The following is a 26,425-nucleotide window of genomic DNA, read 5'->3' as shown; positions in this document are numbered from 1 at the left end:
TCTATGAAACAAAACAGGCCCACAGCCAAAGAGAACAGACTTATGGTTCCCAGGGGGGGAGGGGGGAGGCAGGTGGGGAAGGGAAGGATTGGGAGTTTGGGATTAGCAGATGCAAACTAGTATATATAGGATGGATAAACAAAAACTTGTATGGATTACAATAACTTGCATGGATTATCCATACACTTGTATAGTGTATGGATATACACTACTGTATAACGCAGGGAACTATACACAGTACCCTGTGATAAACCATAATGGAAAAGAATATGAAAAAGAATATATATGTGTATAACTGAGTCACTTTGTTGTACGGCAGAAATTAACACAACATCGTAAATCAACTATACTTAAATAAAATTTTTTAAATTTTTTTAAAGAATGTGTGGGGTACAGCTACAGCAGCTAAAATTGCCTAGAAGCAAATTTAAATGCTTCTATTAGAAAAGAAGGTCTAAAATTAATAATCCAAATTTCCACTATAAGAAACAAGAGAAAGAAGTGTATATTAAAGCTAAAGTAAATATAAGGAAGGAAATAAAGAGTAGAAATTAACATAGAAATGAACAAGCAATAGAAAAAAAAATGAAACCAAAACTGGTGGGAGTTTTTGGCAAAATACAACAAAATTAATAAAATTCTAGCCAGACAAATCAAGAAAATAGAGAGAAAACACAAGTTACCAACATCAGGAACAAAAGAGGAGACCTCATTACAGATACTAGAGAGATTAAAAGAAAAACAAGGTAATATTATGAAAAACTTCATGCTGCTGCTTTAGGACAAAACTAGTCTTTTCCTGAAAACACAGAAGCATGTACACAGTTATAATTCTCTGAAACTACTGCTTCTCAGTGTAGTCTCAACCATTTATAATAATTATAACTTTTAACCAAAATAACTTCTATTTTGCATAGAAGACTGGGGGGGTGGATAATGTGAACTGTCACACCCCAGCATTTTATCAGACTAGCAGAGCTCATGAATTCACATAACACAACTTTCTACAGTCACTAATATTCCATATACAGCTTCTCAAAATGGTAGAAATGAACGTGTTCATTAACATGAACCAAAGATATAGTTTTTCTGTAGTATATAAAAATAAGAAGCTAAGGTATATAAAATTTAAATTATGCTTAATAATTAATACTTTAGTGTTTGATCTTACTTGCAAATGATCTAGGTATCCAATGATTTTCCATTAATTAACCCAATCTAATGCCAATCCAAGATTTAACTTACCTAGATCTTGGAAATTTATCTTTAAGCTGATATAATTACTAACTAAACAAAGTACATCAGAATAAGGATTTAATTTGGTCAAACACAAATTTATATTTTTCATAAGCAAAGCATTAAATGGAAGTAATGATAGCTTACTTGACCTGTAAACATGTATAAGTTTAGAAAAAACATACCCAAGTATAAAAAAATGTACGCTTGCATTATATGTAATATTGATAAATCAGAGAAGACACAGCTATTTTTATTAATCTATCCCTTCTTTTTTTGCAGTTTGCGCAAGAGACTTTAACTGGTTTAGTGGGCAGAAGACTGGAAAATCTGTTTAGGAAGCAAGGCTACTGGTGATAAAGACTCTACCCCTGGCTGACTCTGATTACAGGGAAATGATGCTGACTGGGAGATCCAAGAATCAGGATTATGATGAGTTGCAGAATCTACATTTTGAAATAGTCTCCTGCCACATTCATTCTACCAGGATTAAAAGGTCCTACTGCAGTCTTGGTCTTCTTGAAAAACCGGAAGTGGAGAAATCCACATCACGGGTTCTAGTTTTCGTTTCAGGAGGTCTCCATTCAATAAAATTGGAGGAATTTTTCTCTCTCCCTTGATTTGTTTCCATGTCCTCTTCATCACCAGTGACAATTGTCTCACACTTCCCTTCTGAGAAGCCAATTCTTCTGAGGAAGGAAGAATTTTGGAATCATTTCATTGTAGCTCCTAATTTTTTGATGATATAAATGTTATGGTTCTTTGATCAGCTGCCACTAGTGCAGAAGGTTGGGAGGCTGTACAGGTTCAATAAAAACATCATCATCATTATCTTCCACTGATGAGTTCTGAAATTTATTAGACCTAGAAAGTAAAGGATTAGGTGGACCACTAAATGAATTTCCTACATTCATGAGACTAGACGCAGATATTTAATGAATGAATGTGCGAATGGTCCTCACTGACCCAGCCCGCCTGGGAAACTGCTCATCTCCCTCCCTAATTAATCAGTGGTCTCTGCTTTCCCAGGACATCCCCTTACAACACTCCACACAGGCAACCACAGGTTCCAGATGCTTGGCTGCTCTTATGGAAAGTTCCCTCCTCTATTCTGGACCCACACTCACAGTTATTTTTAACCCACAGATTGGGTTAAAAATAAACCCAAGCAATGATAACAGCTTCCTGCCTTAGCCCTCCTAGAAAGGGTATCACAGCTTAAAAAAGGATGTTTTAGAATTTGAGTAAAAATGCAGTGCTCTAGTGACTAGAAGAACATTCAACCATCAAGGCTGGGAAGAGTTCATCTGAGTCAGGCCTTCTGGATCATCTCATACACCCTCTACTCATCATGCCCTTCCACACCTCTGGGCTTTTATGGTGTGACTTCCCTTGGCTTCTCATCAACCCTGCCCACCTGGTGAAATGTCACCTCAAAAGTATCTTCTCTAGCTCTCCTGGTTAGCAACTCTCACCTGTTTCCATAGCAAGAGTTTATGACTGTGCTATGACCTATCATAATTATATATGTTGTCCTCTACTCTCCCATATGCATTAAGCCCAACAAGATGGGCAGGAATTTCTGAATTCAAGAATCGACTGGGAGAATAAGGAGGCAGGAGAGAATCAGAGAGATGGCAGCAGAAGGACTCAGATGGCATTGCTGGCTTTGAAGATGGAAGGGGCCACAAGGCCACGAAATGCAGGTGACCTCTAGAAGCTGAAAAGGTGAAGAAACAGATTCTTCCCTAGAACTTCCAGAAAAGAAGTCAGCCCTGCCAACAGATTTAGCTCATTGAGATCCATGTCAGACTTCTGATGACCTCCAGAATTGTAGAATAATAAATCGGTTGTTTTAAACCAAAAAGAAAAAAAAAAAAAAAGAATGCACTGTTTTACTCTCCAGTTTATGTTGCTTATCCTGATTCTGACAAATCCTATTTTTTCAGCAGTTACCAGCAACATCCCCATGAACGCATGAGGGCTTCTCAGGGAAGAATTATGGTCTGAGCCAGTGCTAAAAGCTGTGATTTCAGGTGGCTAGGGTCTCAGCACCACTCACCAGTCTTTTCACCCACAGTGCTCCTCTTTTCCCAAGTGCCCTATTGGATATCTTATTTAAATCAAACTTTCCCAAATTTTTGAGTACCACCTTTGGGATTTTTGCCATATCAAAGTAGCACCTGAGGTAATAGTAACTGAAGCCCTTTCTTCAACTTAATTTTTAAACAGTATTTTTGCTTTATAGGTAATAGCCATAAAATATTAGGTTTGATGTGCTAATTGTTTTTTTCCAATACACATTTAAAAACAAAACTATTAAAATGAAAAAAAAAAAACCTTTGCATTAAAATAAACTCATAACTATTAAACTTTTAAAAACAACTCTGCCTCTGTACCCAAGAAAATCGCCTCCAAGTACGTCAGCGACTTAGCTCCTCCACTTCGTGAAATACTTTCCTAAGCCTCTGCTACCCTCCCCAGGCCTTCTACCCAAACCTAGCCCTTCATCCTCAGCAGGCTGCCTCACCTCCTAGATTCTCAAAAAGAGAATCCAGCAGACTTGAAATCCATCAAGCATCTCCCTGTATCTTCCCACTCCGTACACGCCCCTGAAGGCACACCTGTATCTGCTCTCATCTTTGTTTCTTCCTGCTCTGCTCTCAGAAGAGGAGCCTGACCTTCTTTCCGTTCAAGAAAGGTCTGAAGCCCATCCTGATGCACTGCCTCGAGGATCTTACCGTTAAAAAAGTCTAGTTTGCCAAGGATTTACCTCAATTACGCGCACTTCAATTCTTTAAATGATTCTGAGCTGATTTCTTTTAAAATAGTTTTAAAATCTGGCACATTTTAAATCTCAGAAATTCCATTTCCTTATTTTCTGAGAATTACAGGAATATTATATTTAAATAAGCACTTATTTACCTCGTAAGTCAGTCAGAACAGGACTTCTTTAATTTAGGAAGTTTTATAATCTAATAATACCATCTGGATTCAGGAAAGCGTTACACATCCATACGATGAGACATAAAGACCTTTCCGAATTATAGACATATAGACATACAGACACAGAGTTTATAGTTTCAATTTTAAAATTTCAGTCATGAGTCAAGAGTAAACACAAGAGCACAAAAAAATTTACTGGTTCAGATATCAAAGAGCTGTTCTCCTTCTTGGTGGAATACAACATTCTTAACTTATTTGAGCCCAAATAAATGAATCAGCAAACAAACAAGACTAACAAACTAGTTTCTCTGTTGTCTCTCACCCAACAGAGAAAAGATCTCTACAAATCATTAATCCATTCACATGTTCTGGTCAGAACATAACACCAAATTCCTAATCGTTGCTACCAAGAGTGGGCAATGACATTGCTGTAAGCAAAACAAAGACAAACCACAAAATTAATACAGAACAATATTAAAACTAGAAAAACAGAGAGTAAAGCGAAGTTGTTGTCATTTTGAGAGCCAAAAAAAAGATGTGTCTGGGCGTTAAGCAACCCATGAGCTGCATTTCTCTGGTCAGAACTATACCTAGTATTGTTAGGTGAATCCATTGGGCAACTCAGTAGAAGACCTCCAAACTGTTAAAAGACATTTGGAAAAAAAAAAGGTAAAAATCATGCCTCTCATACAGATATAATATGAACATGTGTTAAAGATTGTATTGAATGTATTAATCAATGAAGAAACAAGGTAGATATTGTAACCAGCTCAAAGGAGAAATCAAAAACCACAGACTTATATAGAGTAAAGGAATGTTGAAATGAATCTGCAAATGGAAGCAAAACAAGCTTCTTCCACAGTGGTAGAGAGAAGTCAACTGAACCTCTGCTGGTCAGGACAGATTTTGCATGTCTATAAACAAGAATTATTTTGTGTTGCTATCAGTTATCTACAATTTACAGAGTTTTAAGATAGTTTCCACAGATTTGGAATCAGATAACCCTAATCAGATAACCCTGGGGGATTGTCTAGATTCTAGATAATGCAGTTGTCCACCTGGGCACAAATTTTTCCCATACAAGAGACACCTCTCCCATGAAAGCAGAAGAAACAGGGATGTGTGTGAATATAAGTAAATCTGCAATAAGGACAAGAAATTAAGGAAGCTCATCTCTGATAAGTCTCTTGTGCATGCTTTCCCCCCTTCCGCCTTTCCACTCCCCCCGTAAAACAGAACGTGAGATTATCTGCTACTACAAATTAAAGGAGCTGGTTGCTATGAAAGGGCTCCATGCACAAAAGTATCTCACACCAGCCTTACCACAGTGACTTTCTCATTTCACTAAAAGTAGCCTTTAAGACACAGATAGGTCATCTGGGAGATATGCTGTATCATCCTTTGCCTTGGCACTGGCCAATCCTCTGGGAATCTATCTCTAGGCAAGTTTGGGAAACACTGTTCTATCACCTTTTAGTTTATGGGGGTTAGCCAGAAGAGCCCTGAAAAGATGAAACCCAGGACTAGTAAGTTCTCAAAGGTCCTTGGAGTTCTTTCTAGGTGGGATATTTAGGAGGTGTCCTGGGGAGTCAATGGGTGCAACATGAGGGAAGGGGGAATGGCCATAAAAGGGAAGGAATAGCAAAGGAAGGGGGCTAGTGGGGAACTCCAACAAGCTTCTTCAGTAGAGAGACTCAGAGAAATGGAGAACAATTAAATCAGAACCTTCAGGGGAGGGCTCTGGCACTGATATTTTAAAAAGCTCTCATGATGATTATAAACTGCAGCCCAGGTTGATAACCTCTGTTCCCCAGCTGAAGTTCACCAATTTCACACCAGGTAAAGCTGGTCACTGATACTGTGGTTCTAAGTGACTCATCTGTTCCCTGTTCAAGAGGATGTGAGCATTCTGGTTGAGCTTCCTCTTCTTTTTAATTAGAGCAAAATTCCTAAAGAGGAAATGACTTGTGGGTTTTGCCTGTTTCAACTGAGTCACATCACTGAATGTTCCCTTTCTGTGAATAAAAAGAAAAAGAATAAGATAGATTTTCTGCTTATCAGTGTGTGCTATCCTGTTGTTGCAGTAAAATGAGCAGGACTCAGAAATGTGTCTGTAAAATGACAGGCTTGAAGTCTTTATTCTTTTCTAAGCTACCGCAAAGAGTATGACCTAGTAATACTACAGGTGGTACAGTAGAAAGAGAAATGAATTTGGCCTCAGAAGATGGTAGGACCAGTGCCAGTACTGCCCGGGGAAATCACTACACACTTACCTCAGCCTCAGTTTCCTTCTCTGAAAAATGAGATTTTCTATCTCTTTGGATCTATAATGCCACTGATTGTAAGATGCACCATAGTTTTACATACCACTAAGGAAACACAGATTATTGTTTTATTCCACTGTTAATGTAAATAGTTAGAATTATTATGACAGCATTTATTGGTAACAGAATCCAAATGTTCCAGAATATAAAAATAAAACGCTTTTTTTCCTTGTTAAAAAGTTGGATAAAAGTTGACAAAAATCCTTTAAATCAACCTTTTCTAAAGTCTGTTTGTTAAAAAATGCCTACTGAGACTCCTCATGTGAGATCTTAAGATACAAAAGATTATCTAACTAAAAAGCCACCTTCCTCAGAACGTTCCTATATGACTTCCAAAAGATGTGTTTGAAGATCACTATCTCTCCATAAAAAAGCAATTGGAGACTTACACATACTTAACCGGTGATAAGAACAAGAATTGTTTTTGTCAAAATCTAAATATGGGATCTTAAATATTTTGTAGTTTGGCAGAAGCCAATAGGGTTTCAATGCTGCAAATGTGTAGTGTGAAAACATGAGGGTGATTACAAAGGCATAAGGTGAACTGGGTAAATATGTTCAGTGAGGTATTCGATGCAGCTGGGAGGAGGGACAGGATAGAGAAAGAAGAAACAGGAGGAGAAGAGTAGGAGAACACAACAGTTTGGGGGGCGGGGGGGAAAGACAACTGTGTAACAGAAAGGAGAGAACAGGGTAAGGAAATCTAAGATGTTAATTTGAACACCTCCAGCAACTGTCCTCCTGGGTGAGGCCTTCAATAAATGTATAGCCTGACAGAAAACATTCAGAAAATATCCAGAAAAGAAACAGCCTGCCTTCAAATAGTGATATGGGTGGGTGGGGCTATTTTTCTTATCCAATCGATTCTACCCAAGAAAAGTAGCTAAAGAAAAGCAGACTGTGTGACGGAGGTGGTGTCCAGAGACCCGTTGCTGGCTCCATAAGAGCCTCTTAGCAGTGAGGAGACAGAAACTGGGCTCCAATCTAGCCTAAGCAAGAAAGGCAATTTGTTAGCTCGTGTAACCAAACCACAGAAAGGACTGAACGACCAATGACACTCTTCCTTCATTTCTTTTCCTGGTCTTTTATTCTCAGTTTCTTCCTTGGGGTACAGAAGTTGGACACCAAGGGCCTTGGGTTTACACCCTTATAGCTCATGAGCCAAGGGTTAAAAACAAACCAACAAACAGACCGCCAGACCCTCTACCTGGGCAACGTTCATCAGTGTATTCTAAAATCATTAAGTGAAAGATGTATGGGAAACTTGATAATGGAGGGATCAGGCTACTGACCTCACCTGAACCCACTGGTGCAGCCGGACATTACCTGCCTTATGTTGAGATGCAATAGGAAGGATACGCCCTACCAATGGGCCTCTAAAGCTTAAGAAATAAATTAAACCAGGACCTAATTATGGCTTTAGATCTAACTACAAACTTTCAAGAAACATGGAGGATAGAGAAACAAATTAAACGACATCATCAGTAATACATGAACCAAATGAAAGAAATGTGACGTTTCATGGTGCAAGTATCCGGTTTCCCCAGCAAATCAAGAGCGTGAAGAGAAATGGCGGTGGGGGGAGGGCGGGAGTGGAGAGGGGGCTTTAGGAGATTAATAGAGACCTCAGAGGCCTAGCAACCAAACACCATGTGGGAGGACGGAAACCTCGTTTGGATCCTTACGACAAACCACCAATAAAAGGCATCTTTGAAACAATCAAGGAAATTGGAACGTAGAGTGAATATTAAGTGACATTAAGGAATTACCTTAACTCTTCGAGGTGTGATAATGGCTGGGTGATTACTTTTTTTTTTTTTCCCAAGTACTCATCAAAGGAAGTTTAAGTGGGAAACGACGTGCTCTGAAGTGCGGCACCAGCCGCGCGGCTCACTCCGCACCACGGCTGCCTCACGCACCGCGCGGGTTCCGCTCGCTCGCCGGGTCCTCTAGGGCGCCGCGCGCAGCGCAGTCCGCCGCGCTCGCCACTCCCGGCATGCTCCGCGGGCCGAGTGCCCCAGCGGGAGGACCCAACGGCCTGGACCTGGGACCCGCGACGGGGCCACTTACCCAAGGTGCCCCGGGCGCTCATTTGCATGTCGCTCCGACAGATGAACCCGACAGATCGTCGCGGTCTAGCGACTACAGCACCAAATGTGCGAGCCTCATGAGTGGGGCTCGACATCAAATTTCCTAAACTTCGGCGATTGCCGGGAAGACTCTCAGTTCAGTCACTATAAGTGTAAGAGTCGACAGGCGCCGTGCTTTATATAGGCTGTGGGCGAAAGGAAAACCGTGCTCGCTTCGGCAGCACATATACTAAAATTGGAACGATACAGAGAAGATTAGCATGGCCCCTGCGCAAGGATGACACGCAAATTCGTGAAGCCTTCCATATTTTGTGCCTTTCCCCACCGTCCCGACCCCTTTGCTGATTAACACAAAAAACAGTGGGGTTTGAGAGGCAGCTCTGGAAGCCCGCTCTGAGGCCTCCTGCAAGGTTTTTCCACCAGATAGATACTCCTTCCTCCCAGGGTCGATTCTAGCTCAGTGGCCTCCCGGCATGCCCGCGACCGACCTGTCTCATTTCTATTATTAAATTACCTAGATAATCTTGCTGTCTGCAGTCGAATGCTTGTTACTATTGCTTAAAATCTGCTTATGGTTTGGGCAATTAACTTTTCTCTTACATTTCCCATCACTGAATCCACCCGATTTAGGTAAAGCGGCATTTTTAGTGCTCCTTATAAGTCAGATAAAAATGACTTCTTAGGAAAGCAGATCAGAATGGGCTTGCTGCTTCTAGCCAGTTTTCAACTGGTGCTGGAGCTCTAGGATCCACAGACACCGGCCAACATTGATCTCATCCGGTATAACCACTCCTTGGTAACAGTCCCTGCTTTTGTGTAGCTCAGTCTGAGAGCGCAGGAACTCCGGTCTAAAACGACCAAAGAATGTCACAAAGTAGGCCCAAGATTTGTGCACTGCTGTTGCTTACTTCCTTTAGCAAGGATTCATTAACTTCGCAATAATTCAGTGATTTAATAATTTAGAAATGATTTGGTAAGGACTCATCGAGCGATTCATGTGTCAGTCTTTAGTGAATAAGATCTAAACCCACCTGGGCCTCTGGAGTTTGTGTTGTTAAGGGAGACAGACCATAAATAAGGCGATTTCAGAACTTTCAAGTTCTATGAAGGAAATGCAAGTTGACATTTTCTCATTTCCAAGATACGTAGAAACGACATATTTGCACATAAATTCCCAGGTGTACAACTCGGCTTCATTCACATTTCATACATTGCCTTACACGAATATTTTTATAGTGAAAAATCACCGTATGATTTTCACTATTTTCACTATAGTGAATATCACTTAATTTCAGCCTTAAGTGCCAGACGTTGTGCTTCTGACCCATAGCCTTTCCTTTGGAGCTGATGAACAAAGGGTGTCCGGACGGTGGGAAAGGGCACAAAATATGGAACGCTTCACGAATTTGCGTGTCATCCTTGCGCAGGGGCCATGCTAATCTTCTCTGTATCGTTCCAATTTTAGTATATGTGCTGCCGAAGCGAGCACAGCAACATCTTCGCCCACAGCCTATATAAGGCACGGGACTTCCTCACTTCTTTCACTTATGGTGACTGAATTGCGCGTCTTCCCAGCGACCGCCGAACGTTTAGGGAAATCTGATGTCGCGCAACCACTGAGCAGGCTCGCACGTTTGGTGCTATGACTGCTAAACCGCGAAGTCTGTTGGGTTCACCTTTCGGAGGGACATGCAAATGAGCGTCCGGGGCACCTTGGGTAAGGGGCCCCGTCGCGGGCCCCAGGTCCCGGGCTGTGGGTCCTCCCGCGCGGGCGCTCGGCTTGCGGAGCATGCCGGGAGTGGCGAGCGCGGCGCCCTCGAGGACCCGGCTAGCGAGCTGGACACGCGCTCTCTGAGGCGGCCGCGATGCGGAGTGGGCCACCCGGCTGGCGCGATTGAGGCGGCCCTGGCGGCCTGCCTGGAACAAGCGGTGCCTCTCCCAAGTCTCTCTAAGGTTTGCGAATCGGTTGGCTTGCTGGGCCACCAGGACGCTGGGCCACTAGGGCTCTGGATCGAGCTCGGGTCCTCCCAGCAAAATATGGAACGTGTCACCGATATTTCACCCATGACATAGGAGCCTTGTGCCTGTTCCAGAGGCTTTGTTGAAATGGCGGAGCCCAGCGTCCAGCTCTCCGGGAGATTCCTCCCAACGACTGACCACTCAGATCTGACGGTCAGCACCACACTTTAGGACGCCCTTGGCTCTTCGAGTATTAGCACACGTGTCTCGACTTGAGTCCATTCTGCGCAGGCGTCATTGGGATGAGGGAGGAGCCAGCATGGGTGACCACGCCCTTCACAGGTGTCATCCCTTAGGCCGCCTTCGAGCCTGGCCTCCAACCCACTGGAACACTGAAGAACACGCTGAAGCGCACCTGTTCGGCCTGAGAGATGGATTCGAAGGATTAAACTATTAGAGCTGAAGTGGAGAATCATTCTTGTACTTAAGTATACTTCCCCACACCCTAACCCTAGCCCTATTATGCTACAAACATGCAGGACAGATCTACCTGCAAGAAATACTGGAACGTTAGTGTTAAAACATTCTGATATTAACTGCTGCTCAAGTTACAGCCTTACACGTAGTGAACTGAGGGCCAAAGGTGAAAGCCTCCATATATTGAAGTAAAGTGAAGGGCATAGGTTTGGCTGCATTGTGTTAAAATGGCACCCTTAACAAGGAATATGGCATATTTATAGAATAAGTGAAGTTTTGTTTCTTTTTTCTCTTTCCGATGGTCGTCCTATCCTTTCCACAACACAATAGTTTGAAGTAAAAACCTGTGAAAGATAAGTAATTTTGAGAAGTTTTAAAATTGGTATCCAATTTTATGATGTACAAAAAGAAAGTGTGAAACCATGTAAGAATTTCTGGTATTGCTGAAACAAAAATAGAGAAAGGAACAGAAAGCCTACAGGGATTATTGCTCAACCTATCTTTCTCTGTGTTTATAGTTATAATTCTTTACTTTCACAGCTTTTGAAAAGTAATAAAATATACTGTTCTTCCCACCCCCCCCAAATTAGGCAAAAAAATGACAGCCTGTTGAGTTAAATTGCCCAATTACAAATAAAATATGCTTTGATGTATTTCTTCTAATAGCCTGTCTTTCCAATAAGCATTTCTGACTTCAAAGCTATTAAGAAATAGTAAATTGATGTTCAATTTTATGATTTGCAGAAATATATCAAAACATGAAGATGTTCTTACTCTCTTTAGAAACCTTACAACCAGTTTATTAAAGGATACATGATTAGAGGAATCTATAGTTGGAAGGATGGTCAGAGTTCCAGGGACATGAGCTTGATGTCTCTAACAAGTTGTAAGCTCCTTCAGTCAGCTACACTTCCGTATGACCATGTTTAAGCCAGGAAAAGGAAAAATGTTTATATTCTGAAAAGAGGAAAAATGTTTACCACAGACAGAAAAAAAGATTTGAAAGTTGACTAAAGATCAAATCCTTTGGAGGAAAAATCTTTATAATGGCTTTAAATTATCAGATGTGTACAGAAATAGCAAAAACGCATGGTTTTAGAGTCATGGCACTTTTGAACAATGAGCTGTTAAAGAACTAGAGCAGAATTTCTCACAGGTGATATATGCACGACCCCCTTTAAAACAATAAATTCTCTCTAGGCTCCCAGTATTCCCGAAATTACTTCTATTATATTGTTATTTAAATATGTGTAAACATAAAACTGGGTATAAACTCATGCTTATAGCTATTACATACTCTAAAACCAAAGCAGATTTACAAATTAAACACACAACTGCAAATCAATACAATTTAAATTAACAGCGTTAATTTATTGCAGTGATAATGTGTTTGGCTGAAACTGAATAACCACTATTGGATTTGATAGTGGAAAGATGTAGCCTCAGGTTCAGTTCTATACTTAATCTGTTTCTGTGTTTTGACTAATGCAGAGAATGCCAATTCACATAAGTATGTTCTGAAAAAACTGAACCTTTGTTTACTACCAAATTATATAGGTACTGGAACATACTTTTTTGATATTGTAGCATTTTTGAAATCAGGACACAGCACACAATAGATGGGAGCTGAGACTCTATGAAATAAGGCAGTTTCGGAAAATTAGGTCTCCTAATTAACATTCTGCAGTGAGCAATCCTTGCTTGATGACTCTGTAAAGCTGTATTACTTATTTCAACATGGAGTTGGCATAACAGTATAATTGAAATCAGCACTAAATGTATAATCAAATTTTGCTGAAATTTAGAACAAGATTATGTGAAGTTAGTTTTAAACTCCTAGAAATACTTTTTAAACTTTTCTTTTTTTTCAGTTTCAGCCCTGAGCTCATAGACTGTTGAAGGCAAAGAAGGAACTAGGTTTCTCATAGTGTTTTGTTTATATCTGCTTGGGACTCCATTTGGACAATATTTCAACAATTGTTGGCAAGGGAGAAAAGGATTAACAGAGAGGCTGTATAATCAAAATTACCCTCTCACCCCCAAAACAAGGCAGACAGGTTCCTACAGAGAAACAAGTCTGACACAGGCATCACAAGCCTTGTGGTTTTTCAACAGGCTCAGCGCCATGTTTACCATGAATGAGGCTTGAGAATGCAGAATTTCACAGAGGCGATTAGATACTGAAAACGCCTCATTTACACCATTTCAAAATTGATCATAAATCAGATTTTATTATGATTGCTTCCACTCTGTTTTCAATTTAGAATATTCAAATTACCATTAAATCTTTATTTGTATAGAATGTCCTGAAAGCATTTGGCTTTCTCTTGGTGCAAGTGCATCATTTATATTATTCAGTCTACCTCTGTTCATTTCTCATTAGCCTCTACAAAATAGTAAATACTCAGTGGCGTGTCATTTTCTTGATGAGAAATCAAAGTATTGATTTATTAAAAAGATAAGAAACTAAAGTCTTAATCATTGAAAATGTTATTCGTATGTATGTTATTACTAGGAAATAGAAATGTTGCCTTCACAGACAACATGAGTGTAGCAGCAGACACTGGCCATTGCTGCCATTTAGATAGTAGGACATGCCAGCCAAACAGCACTGACACATTGATGGTCCCTTAGTTCAGTAAGCTGAAATGGCAAAGGTAAATGCAAATTCATGTTGAAGTCTTAAGGCAATGCTTAGTTATAAGCTAAAGATAACTTATTCAGAAGTTTCAGACTCTGCTTATTTTAATATTTTAGGATAATCATCCAAATATAAACAGTTTCCTTTGAAAATCCTGTAGAAAAGCCTCTGACCCCTGAGAAGCTCTCTGAAGTCTCCAAGAGGTTCTAGATCCTAGTTTGAGAAACACTGTATAGGCTGATATAGAAAAATCTACTTTCTGGAGTTTGTGTAGCTTTATATGTGTTCTTTTCTTGAGAGCACAACTCAAGAATTAGAAATAGAAAAGGAGGGGGTCATAGTTATTGAGCACCAACTACTTGGTAGGCATTTTACATACAAGATTGCATTTAATGTTTGCAATTATTCTGAGGGGTAGGTATTACCCCATTCTACAGCTGAGGAAATTGATGCTCAAAGGAATTATGTGCCTTGGGTAAATTCATATGGGTAATAATATTGGACTGGGGGAAGCCAGAATTCAAATTCAGTTTCCTCAGAATCCAAATCCACGTTCCTTCTTATTCTGTAATTTTATTTAACATTAGAGGAATCCTAATATAGCTTTAACCAGGAAAATCTTTATAAACTATTTTAAAATTCTTGGGCAATCAATACATAGATCATAATAAGAGGAAAAACTTCAGTCAACTCTAGGTGTTCTGTTTCTAGCTTATGAAGGAAAAAAATTGTCTCAGCCCAGCTTATTTTTATCTTCCAAAATGTTCTGGGTTATGTTTTTTATTTTTTATTTATTTATTTATTTTGGGGGGGCTATGTTTTTTAGACCACTGAAGCTAACTTATGAATTAAAGGTAATATAATTGTTGTGGTCAAGAAAAAAAAAAAAAAAACAGAAGAAAAAAAAGCCTGTGACCATAAAAAACAATAATAAAATGGCCCAAGCCAGGATTTGTGCCCATGTTGTCCTCCATTAAAACAAGCAATTCAGAATTGCCTTTAGTGGTCAGTTCTTTAAAAAAAAATTAAGCAAAATAAAATAAAATTCAGTTTTTGAAAAATAATTGAATACAATAAATAATAACTCAGTTATTTGAATGCATGTTTTATCAACTAAAATCAGCTTTCTGTTTTAGGTAGTAAGCTTTTGTTTAATCAAACATTTTTCATTAATGAACCTCAGTAGAGTCACATAGAGTTCTAGCATTTCTGAGAGCTCCTAAAAAGGTAGGTAAAATGCAGGTTTTTTTTTTTTAAACACACAAAAATTAATTAGAGATGGAGATTCTAAAGGAAATAGGAAAATAGTTTTGCAACCTTAGGGTTAGCAAAGCTTTCTAAGATAGGACACAGAAAGCAGAAACCATTAAAAAGTTGATAACTGGACTTCATCAAAATTAAAAACTTTTGCTCATAAAAAGACACCATTAAAAAAAAACAGGTAATCTAGAGGCTGGGAGAAAATATTCGGGAAAATTTAACAATGAGATATCAGGAAAAGGACATGCATCTAGAATAAATCAGGAACTCTTACAACTCAACAATAAAAAGAACAACCCAAATAAAATGTGGCCAAAAGACTTAAACAGACACTTCACAAAAAAAGATATACAAATGGCTAATAAGCAAATAAAAAGATGCTCAACATCATTAATCATCAGCGAACTGTTAGTTAATACACAACGAATACTATTTCATACCTATTAGAATGGCTAAAATGTAAAAGATTGATAATACCAAATATTGGCAATTACGTGGAGCAACTAAGAACTCTCATACATTGTTGGTGGGAGTATAAAATGATACAACTTTCAAAGAACTGCTTGGCAGTTTCTTATAAAGATAAACATACACTGACACTGAACCGTCAATTCCACTTCTATGTATTTGTCCATGAGAAATTAAGACATATGTCCACAAAGATTTGTATAAGAAAGTTTGCAACTGCTTTACTCATAATAGTTCCAAACTGGAAACAGCCCAAATGTTTTCCATCAACAGGAAACTGGATAAATCGTAGTATATTAATACAATGGAATACTACTCAGCAATAAAAAGGATCATATCACTGATATGCATAGCAGCCTGGATGAATTTTACAGGTAAATTGTACAAAAGAAGCCAAACATAAAAGAATACATTTGTATGATTTCTTTCATATAAAGTTTAAGAACAAGCAATGCTAACCTAATAGTAATAGAAATCAGAACAGCCATTGCTTAGGGGGGAGAGGGAAATGGGGAACGGACTAAAAGATGGTACAGGGGAACTTTCTGAAATGATGTAAAGTTCTATATCTTGATCAGTATGTGGGTTATATGGGTGTATACATTTGTCAAAACATATCAACTACACACATGAAATGTGTGCATCTCACCATTATCAATTATACTGCAATAAAAACGCATGCTTCCATAAAAAAGAAGAAAGCAGCAAGAACAAAAGAATTGTTGCTGAAATCTAATGCCGAAGGGTTTGCTGTTTTTAACCAGTGTTCCTGGAACTTTATCTATACTCCCTTACTAGACATATATTGATCCCATCTAATAACAAGGCACTTAGTAAAGCTGGTAGATACTCCCTTTGTGGAGGCTTCATCAAGATGAATTAAGAAATAGATACGTGTACTGTGGCACTTCCCTGGTGGCACAGTGGTTAAGAATCCGCTTGTGAATGCAGGGATCACAAGTTTGAGCCCTGGTCCAGGAAGATCCCATATGCCACGCAGCAACTAAGCCCATGCACCACAACTACTGAGCCTGCGCTCTAGAGCCCGTGTGCCACAACTACTGAGCCTGCATGCCACAACTACTGAAGCCCGCACACCTAAAGCCCATGCTCTGCAACAAACGAAGCCACCGCAATGAGAAGCCCTGCACCGCAACAAAGAGTATCCCCTGCTCACTGCAACTATTAGAGAAAGCCCGCACGCAGCAAGGAAGACCCAACACAGCCAAAAATAAATAAATAAAAATTTTTTTAAAAAAGAAATAGATACATATACTTCTAAAGTAGTGCACTGAATATCTTTCAACTTACATTAATTCCTTTATTTAATAAATAGTTACTGAGCACCTATTGTGTGGCAGGTAATGTTCTAGGCACCAGGGGTAGAGCAGTGACCATGGAGTTTCACTTGAGTGTGGAAGAGACAGAGATTTTAAAAGTATTCAAATAGATAAATGGGGTAATTTCAGATGGTGATAAATGCAATGAGGAAAATGAAATATTTGACCACATTTTACTCATTTCTGAGGCAGGGTGTGTGAATCACATATTTGCCTGTCAAACTGCATGTCACATTTAGCTCTGTTATGATTTCAAATATCAATTCTCAAATACTTTTGCTCTCACTCTATGAAGAAAACACATTTTCAAAACATGAGAACATGAAGGCCTATTTCACTGGTGCACATTTATGTACATTTTCTCACACACTCTTAAAAAAGGACAGATTGACAATTCACCAGATCATTACAAATTAAAAGCATATGGACTGTGCATTTAAGTAAAGAACACCACAGTTAAGATCCACTATCATCCCTCAGTTTCACTGGAAACCCCCACTTTCTCCTCAAGGCTTGAATATTTAAGAAGGTGTACTAGTAAGTGACTGGGGATTTCTAAAACCTACTGGCTTGAAATGACCCATGAAAATCATACTACATACCAAGCCCTCATTCATATAACATGTACAGTATAGGGAATAAAATTTTCAGACTCTAAAGTCTTAGCACCTAGTTCACTGGAATTGTTCTAGAGTCATGCAGTTGAGCCACAGGATTTCACCAGTTTAAGCATCTGTTACCACACCATAGTATTGTTGCTTTTGATGTCTTAAAGTTTATTTTGGTTCTCATCAGTGGAGGAACAGAAAGAGATTCTAGCCATTGGTGTTTTAGCTTTGTTTGACATTGATGAAAAGCTAAAATTGTATTAGTCTCAACTACGGTAGATCAACCCTTGTCATAAAAACAACTTTCCCAAAGTTAGGTAGGCCTGTGCAAGCCAAAATGTGGGTGAAATTATTTCCTATAATTTTAGTTTCTATGATGCTTTATATCATTTTGAGAAATGGTGTTTTCTTTCATTAGTAAACCCTATTAGCACGTCAGGGAAAACAATGGGTGACAAGCATCTTTAATGTCACCTGCTTAGAAACAGAGACCGTGCCAAAGGGCAGTGTGGTCTGCCCAGTGGCTCACTGGCAGAACTGAAATTAAACCAGAGAGTGCTGAACTGTCCATTTGGGGCTAATCTTCTAGCATCCCCTCTAAGCTACACAATTCATATGAAAGAAAAACTTTTGCTGATTGTCAGTGGAGTCTACACATGATGAAAATCGACATTTATGTTCATTCACCTTTCAAAATAATGATGATAACGATGATGATAGCTCTTGAGAAACCATGAAGCAGGTATTCAAGCGAAAGCAAGCAATTAAAGAGAAGGACAACTGGGGCTGCATAGTCACCTGAACAAAAGACAATTAAAAATCAAAATGATAAATAGTAATAGTAATAAGAGTGAAAATGGACCCCTACAATGTATATGGTGAGGCTGAGGGGTTTTTTTCCTATTTTATGAAAATATATCCACAGTGTTAGTATTCACATGAATAAATAATAAAATTCAATTAGTTTTATCTTTTTGAGCAGAGTGAGGTTGATGGCGGAGACAGAAGAATGCCTGTGATCAAATCTCGCTCCATGCCTTCCATCCGAAGTGTTTTACATTCTAGGCTAAGAAAACAATGTCAAATCATACAATCATGTATTGGAGGGCATACATAAATGGTGTCTGAAGTCACCCTAATATGTTTTATCCTCCTGGCTCCTTTTTAATTCTGAGAGTCATGGTCAGTAAGGACCTCTTTTCTATCCATCACATGGTTAAGGCCTGTGGGGTTGTTAGGAACACAAGTTTTGGGGCAGGCATATCTGGATTTGAATCTCAGCTGTGCCATTTACTAGTGTGATCCTGGGTTAGTTGTTTGGTTGTACTTTCCCACAGTTCCTCGAATTGGGAATAATACCAACCTCATTACCTTATTGTAAGATTAAAATAAGATGATGTATGAAACATGCCTGGCCTATGAAAGGTACTCAAATAACTTGGTTCATTTCCCCTCTGCTTCTTTCTCATAAGTCTTATCACACATTGCTCATTTAATGTTACCTTGCTGTTTATCCCTCCTTAGATTATAACCTCCTCAATAGTGAGGATGGCAGATCATTCCTTTTTGCATCCTCTGGCGCCCACCACATAGTGCCTTAAACAGAGGAGGCACTTGGAAACTATATATTGAATTTTACTTCTTGTAACTCCGCTTACACTCAGCAATTTAATGAAATAAAACCACAGTCAAAATGTCTAGTGATATTTCTTTTCTCCTGTAGAGAGGCTGCTTTTATTTTTAGAAGTGTCTTTCTGGAGCATTCACTTAGATTGACAGCCGTTTCCTTCAGACAGGCAGTCTTCCCAGTCTTACCTGGGAAGGTGGGCTATCTATTTTGGATGGGGCTATCTATTTTCACCATTCAGCTGAGGTTTTGCTTTTGTCTTGAAATTAGTTTGTGACATGCATGTTTAGATGAGTTTTCCAGTGAAACAGGAGGAGCCCAAGGAGTAAGTCAGCCAAACTATTCCAACTTTTGTCAACTGAACATCAATTAGCTGCAATTTACAGTACAGCTGACTATAGGTACACATGATACATTTTTAATAACTCATAAGAATTTTGGTGAGCCCTAAATGTGTTCAAAATGTTTTGATCCACAGAAATTTATTTTTTCAAGTTCTCCATAGATAAAGTAAATAGCAATTATGCAAATACTTTAAAGAGACAAATTCAAATCAGTCACTTGGGGCCATGCCTTGTACATTTTACCTTGGGAAAAAATGTAAGTAAATTAATAGTCCTGAATATTTAGGAATTAAGTGCAACTTTTCTTTCCTTTCTCTTTCTCTTTGGCTCTTTGACCTTAGAGACTACTTCAGTTTTCTCACAAGTTTGTTTCAAGGATGAAATGATATAAATATATACAATGCCCAAAACAGCGCCCACCACACAGTACAGGCTGGAGGTGGGGCAGCTGGGCAGCTGATATTGCCATTCAAGGCACAGCCTAAGCCTGAGTTTCCCTTTCAGGCGAAAGGAGAGTTCTCAACAACAATCTAGGAAGGAATTTCCCAATCCCCTTCTCTCTGAGCCCACAGACATTCCAAAGACCTCTGAGTCAAAATACTGTAAGAATTCTGGTCACAGTAAATTTCATCAAGAATAATATCTTGAAACAAACAAATAAAAACATTACCTTGAAGGGGAGTTCCCTGGTGGTCCAGTGGTTAGGACTCAGAGCTCTCACTGCTGGTTGGGGAACTGAAATCGCCCTGTGTGGGGCTGCCAAAAAAAAAAAAGAAAAAGACTAACAATTACCTTGAAAGGGAAAGCAAGGAAGCAATTATCATAGGTGGAGGGGTGGGGAGCATTCAGGGGTTTTCTGGGAGCTGCCAGTGTTCTGGATCTGAGTAGTGGCTACATGGTTTGATTTTATGATGATTAAGGTATACATTACTATTTTATGCACTTTTTATGTATGTGTGTTATATTTCACAATGGACAAGGCTTAAAATGAGGTGTGTGTGTGTGTCTCAAACAAACAAACAAAAAATATGTACCTTCTTGCATTTTTAGGGTGTTTCATATCACTGTTTTCAAACAGGTGGCACACTGTTCATCAAATAGAACTTCTTCTATTGGACCCAAAGATATGAAAAGACTTGTTTGAGGTCACATTCTTGTCTGAGGCTAGTTCCTGATAGAGTCTAGTGCTTAGGACTAAGTTGTCCTAAGTTGTTTAGTGTTCTTTTAATTTCTCCAAACTTTCTTCCAAACCAGGATGTGCACTTTACACCATGTTAATATTATGCAAACTAATGAAATCTTAGATCTTTTTTTTTTTCAGGTGGTGGATAAGGCAAGGGTCTTTTATTTATTTATTTTTTTGAATTTTTGAATTTTATTTTTTTATACAGCAGGTTCTTATTAGTTATCCATTTTTTCTGATGATACCCATTCTAACTGGTGTGAGGTAATACCTCATTGTCATTTTGATTTGCATTTCTCTAATAATTTGTAATGTTGAGCAGCTTTTCATGTGCTTCTTGGCCATCTGTATGTCTTCTTTGGAGAAATGTCTATTTAGGTCTTCTGCCCATATTTGGATTGGGTTGTTTGTTTTTTTGATATTGAGCTGCATGAGCTGCTTGTAAATTTTGGAGATTAATCCTTTGTCAGTTGCTTCATTTGCAAATATTTTCTCCCATTCTGAGGGTTGTCTTTTCGTCTTGTTTATGGTTTCCTTTGCTGTGCAAAAGCTTTTAAGGTTCATTAGGTCCCATTTGTTTATTTTTGTTTTTATTTCCATTACTCTAGGAGGTGGATCAAAAAAGATCTTGCTGTGATTTATGTCAAAGAGTGTTCTTCCTATGTTTCTCTCTAAGAGTTTTATAGTGTCCGGTCTTACATTTAGGTCTCTAATCCATTTTGAGTTTATTTTTGTGGATGGTGTTAGGGAGTGTTCTAATTTCATTCTTTTACATGTAGCTATCCAGGTTTCCAGCACCACTTATTGAAGAGACTGTCTTTTCTCCATTGTATATCCTTGCCTCCTTTGTCATAGATTAGTTGACCATAGGTGCGTGGGTTTATCTCTGGGCTTTCTATCCTGTTCCATTGATCTATATTTCTGTTTTTGTGCCAGTACCATACTGTCTTTATTACTGTAGCTTTGTAGTATAGTCTGAAGTCAGGGAATCTGATTCCTCCAGCTCCGTTTTTTTCCTTCAAGACTGCTTTGGCTATTCGGGGTCTTTTGTGTCTCCATACAAATTTTAAGATGAAATCTTAGATCATTTTTAAAATTATGAAATATTTCAAACATATACACAAGTATTGAGAATAATTTAAGAAACCTTATGTATAGAATGTTATTTGCCCAACTTGCTTCAAACTTTTCAAAAATAACAATACATTACAGATATATCTTAGACCCACTGTGTACCTCTCTCAGCTGCCATTCTTCCTCTCTCTCTAAATTCCAATTTTCATGAGTTTAAAAAATAATTTTCCATACACACATATATATGTATCCATAAGTAATATATAGTCTTCCTTGGCAGATTTTAAAACTTTATTTAAATTGTATCATATTAAAATGTCCTTCTGCAACTTTTTGCTTTGTTTTGGCTTAAAATTATATTTTTTATGTTTAACCATGCTAATACATGTAGCTAATGGGTAGTATTCCTTGCCTGGATATGTCACTATTTTTTAGTTTATTCACTCTCCCATAAAGAATACTTAGGTTGTATCGATTATTTTGCTGCTGAAAACATTCTTATAGAACAAGGATTGTCAAACTATAACCCAATGGGCCAAATCCAACCTACCACCTATTTTTATATGTCCCATGAGCTAAGAATAATTTTTACATTTTTTAAGAGTTGAAAAAAAATCAAAGAAGAATAGTATTTTATGACACATGAACGTTGTATAAAATTCAAATCTCAGTGTCCATATATAAAGTTTAATTGGAACACATATATAAAATAGAAAGTCAAAATAAGATACTGGCATAAAGCTGAGACTTTGAGAGGTGTCATTCTAATGGAAGGATAAACTTGGGCAAAACCCCATCACATAGAGGAAGATAGTTAGGAAATATGCCAGTCTCAATCTTATTTCTGAATAGAGTTGGGAAAATGTTCTCTGAAGATTTCCTAATCACAAATCTGCCTTCATCTGGGTTACAGGCAAGAATTTATATTAAGATGAAAATTTAGTTTAAAGTGATGCCATGGGACTTCCCGGGTGGTGCAGTGGATAAGACTCCAAGCTCCCACTGCAGGGGGCCCGAGTTCAGTCCCTGGTCAGGGAGCTAGATCCCACACGCATGCCACAACCAAGAGTTCACATGCCACAACTAAGGAGCCCATGAGCCACAACTAAGAAGCTGGAGAATTGCAACTAAGGAGACTGCCTGCCACAACTAAGACCCAGTGCAACCAAATAAATAAATAAATAAATTTTTTTTAAAAAGAGGGACTTCCCTGCTAGCGCAATGGTTAAGAATCCACCTGCCAATGCAGGGGACATGGGTTCTAGCCATGGTCTGGGAAGATCCCACATGCCATGGAGCAACTAAGTCTGTGCACCACAACTACTGAGCCTGCACTCTAGAGCTCACGAGCCACAACTACTGAGCCTGGGTTCTACAGCTACTGAAGCCTGTGAGCCTAGAGCCCGTGCTCCTCAACAAGAGAAGCCACCACAGTGAGAAGCCCACGCACTGCAACAAAGAGTATCCCCCACTCACCGCAACCAGAGAAAGCCCGTGAGCAGCAACGAAGACCCAGCACAGCCAAAAATTAAATAAATAAATAAATAAATAAATTTATATTAAAAAAAAAAAGAATACATAGTGGTGATCATTAAAAAAAAAAATGGTGCCACATTGTAGTGACTGTTTTAAAAAACAAGAGAGTATTAAGAGTACGCCCAAGGAAAAAGAGACCATCAAAAATGATCAGGTAGATCTGGAAAAAAAAAAAAATCAAACATAACATCTAAAAATGGAAAATGTAACTAAGATAAGAAACTCAATGATCAGGTTAAATATCAGATTGTTCATAATTAAAGAGAATTAACTAAAATGGAAGATAGAGCTAAAAATCAGAAAATAGCACAAAGATATTGTGATGGTTAATCTTATGTGTCAAATTAACTGGACCACGGAGTGCCCAGATTAAATATTATGTCTGGGTGTGTCTGTGAGTGTGTTCCTAGATGAGATTAGCATTTGAATCAATGGTGTCAGTAAAGTGGACTGCCCTCCCCATGTGGGTGGGCAGCATCCAATCTGGTGAGGGACTGAATAGAACAAAAAGCAGAAGAAGAGAGGATTTATCCCTTTCCTGCCTGCCTGTTTGCACTGAGACATTGGTCTTCTCCTGATCTTGGACTGGCATTAACATCACTGACTCCCCTGGTTCTTAGGCTTTCAGACTCAGACTAGAATTACACCACCCACTTTCCTGGATCTCCAATTGCAGACAACAGACTGTGGAACTTCTTAGCCCCCATGATCATGTCAGCCAATTCCTCACAATAAATCTCTTCTCTCTCCTCTCTCTCTCTTTCTTTCTCCAAATTTGTATACGGTTATATATGTAGAGGTAAATAAATAAATAGATCATATTGGTCGTTCTCTGGAGAATGTTAACTAATACAGATATTAAAACATATGTAAAGTTCTAGAAGCTTGAAGTCCAAGATCAAGGTGCTGTTCTCAGGGTTGGTTTCTGGTGGGGCCTTTCTTCTTGGCTTGTACATAGCTGCCTTCTCTCTGTGTCCTCACAAGGCTTTTCTTCTATGTATGTGTAGAGAGAGAGAGTGCGTTCTGTTCTCTCTTCCACTTCTTCTTTTTTTTTTTTTTTAAGAAATTCCCGTTCTTTTTTATTTATTTATTTATTTATGACTGTGTTGAGTCTTCTTTTCTGTGCAAGGGCTTTCTCTAGTTGCGGCAAGTGGGGACCACTCTTCATCGCGGTGCGCGGGCCTCTCACCATCGCGGCCTCTCTTGTTGCAGAGCACAGGCTCCAGACGCACAGGCTCAGTAATTGTGGCTCACGGGCCCAGTTGCTCCGTGGCATGTGGGATCTTCCCAGACCAGGGCTCGAACCCGTGTCCCCTGCATTGTCAGGCAGATTCTCAACCACTGCGCCACCAGGGAAGCCCTCTCTTCCACTTCTTATAAGAACACCACTGGATTAAGACCTCACCCTTATGACCTCATTTAACCTTAATTACCTCTATAAAGGCCCTATCTCCAAATATAACCACATTGAGGGTTAGGGTTTCAACATATGGATATTGGTAGGACACATTAAGTCCATAACAATAGGCAAGACTAGATAGAACAGGAAAGAGATAATATTCAAAGACATAATGATTGAGAACATTTAGAACTGATGTTCAATAAATTTTAAAAATCCAAGCAGTATAAATGAAAAGAAATAAACACTTAGACATATCATATTGAAACTACAGAATACCAAAGACAAAAATAATCTTAGGGGCAGACAGAGAACACAGATACTCTACAAAGGAACCTCTACTGGACTGACAGCAGATTTGTCACCAGCTTCAGTGAAAGTAAAAAGATAATGGAATAATAATATCTTCAAAATCAACTGTGAACTTAGAAATGCATAGCTAGTAAAACTATTTTTTAATAATAAGTGCAAAATAAAGATATTTTTCTGACACTAAAACTTAGAATCCTCACTAAAAGAAGTCATACAGAATATATTCCAGAAAGAATGAAAATAAATCCAGAAACAAGATCTGAGTTAAAAGGAGGAATTGTGAGCAAAGAAAATAGTAAATATGTGATTAAATAAAAACAAATATTTACTATGATAAATAATAATAGGAATTAATTTACATGGTTATAAATTTTTTTAAAATACTGGAAAATAATAACATATAGGTGGGTGGGGGTGGTCAGAGTTAAAAAGCCCCTGTAATGATCAAGAAAAAGATAAATGTATTGACTTATTGACTAACTTTAAAATTTAAGAAAGCAAACTAAGGGACTTCCCTGGTGGTCCAGTGGGTGAGACTCCATGCTCCCAATGCAGGGGGCCCGGGTTCGATCCCTGGTCAGTGAACTAGATCCTGCATGCATGCCACAACTAAGAAGCTGCATGCCATAAGTAAAGATCCCCCATGCCACAACGAAGATCCTGTGTGCCACAACTAAGGCCCAGCACAGCCTAAATAAATAAATATTTTAAAAAAAGAAAGCATATTAAAATTTTAAGAGTAAAGCTGAAAGAATAGACATAGAGTGTAAAATTTTCCAATTAGTAGAGAATAAGAAATAAACAAAAATACTCAGTCAAAGCCAAAAGAAGGCAAGAAACAAATAGAAACACAGGAGGGAGAGAAAGTGGAACAGATGGAAAGCACAAAATAAGATGACAAAAATAAATTCGAGTAAATAAATGATTACAAAAAGTATATAGAACTTTCCAACTGAAATACAAAACTGTTGCCCTAAGTTAAAAAGAAGTCCATCCCTGGGACTTCCCTGGTGGTGCAGTGGTTAAGAATCCACCTGCCAAGGCAGGGGACACAGGTTTGAGCCCCGGTCCGGGAAGATCCCACATGCTGCAGAGAAACTAAGCCTGTGTGCCACAACTACTGATCCCATGTGCTACAACTACTGAAGCCTGTGCACCTAGAGCCCGTGCTCCGCAACAAGAGAAGCCACAACGAGAAACCCGTGCACCACAACAAAGAGTAGCCCCTGCTCGCTGCAGCTAGAGAAAGCCCGCACGCAGCAACAAAGACCCAATGCAGCCAAAAAATAAATATAATTAATTAATTAATTAATTTAAAAAAATCAATCATCCTTGCTAAAAAGTGTAGTAGAAATAAAGGCTAAAAGTAAAGCCAAGCATGTTAATTAATTTGTTAAAAAAAAAAAGAGAAGTCCATCCCCATGCCATTTACAGGAGAAATATTTAAAGTTTGAGATGAAGTTTCAACACAATGATTGAAAGTAAAGGATCAAAAAAAGACATACTCAGTAAATGCTAACACAAAGAAAGCAGCAGAGCTGTATTAATAACGAACAAAATAGATGTTAAGGCAAAAAGCATAAACAGGGATAAAAGAGACA

The 26,425-nt window shown here is 38.7% G+C and overlaps 1 protein-coding gene, 2 non-coding genes and 1 pseudogene across 8 annotated transcripts in view; 1 reads left to right on the top strand and 3 right to left on the bottom strand.

Moving 5' to 3' along the window:
* The window catches only part of AKAP6 (A-kinase anchoring protein 6), a 584,194-nt gene extending 575,717 nt beyond the window's left edge, over nucleotides 1-8,477 (bottom strand). For all 6 annotated transcript variants that reach the window (XM_036842081.1, XM_036842086.1, XM_036842084.1 and 3 more), the window contains exon 1: nucleotides 8,276-8,477. The gene's annotated coding sequence lies outside the window, so the exon portion shown is untranslated. The remainder of the gene's footprint in view (nucleotides 1-8,275) is intronic.
* Nucleotides 1,449-2,150, bottom strand: LOC118889893 (annotated as a pseudogene).
* Nucleotides 8,478-8,801: 324 nt separating the features above from the next.
* On the top strand, nucleotides 8,802-8,908 carry LOC118891595. Its single transcript, XR_005019148.1, has one exon. It is a non-coding gene; the product is annotated as a U6 spliceosomal RNA (small nuclear RNA).
* Nucleotides 8,909-9,978: 1,070 nt separating this feature from the next.
* Nucleotides 9,979-10,085, bottom strand: LOC118891591. The gene has a single exon (XR_005019144.1). It is a non-coding gene; the product is annotated as a U6 spliceosomal RNA (small nuclear RNA).
* Nucleotides 10,086-26,425: the final 16,340 nt, after the last annotated feature.

This window comes from Balaenoptera musculus, chromosome 2, assembly GCF_009873245.2.
Source record: "Balaenoptera musculus isolate JJ_BM4_2016_0621 chromosome 2, mBalMus1.pri.v3, whole genome shotgun sequence".
In the NCBI taxonomy this organism is placed as follows: Eukaryota; Metazoa; Chordata; class Mammalia; order Artiodactyla; family Balaenopteridae; genus Balaenoptera; species Balaenoptera musculus.
Note: the sequence above shows the minus strand (reverse complement) of the source record. Positions and strands in the feature narration are given on the sequence as shown.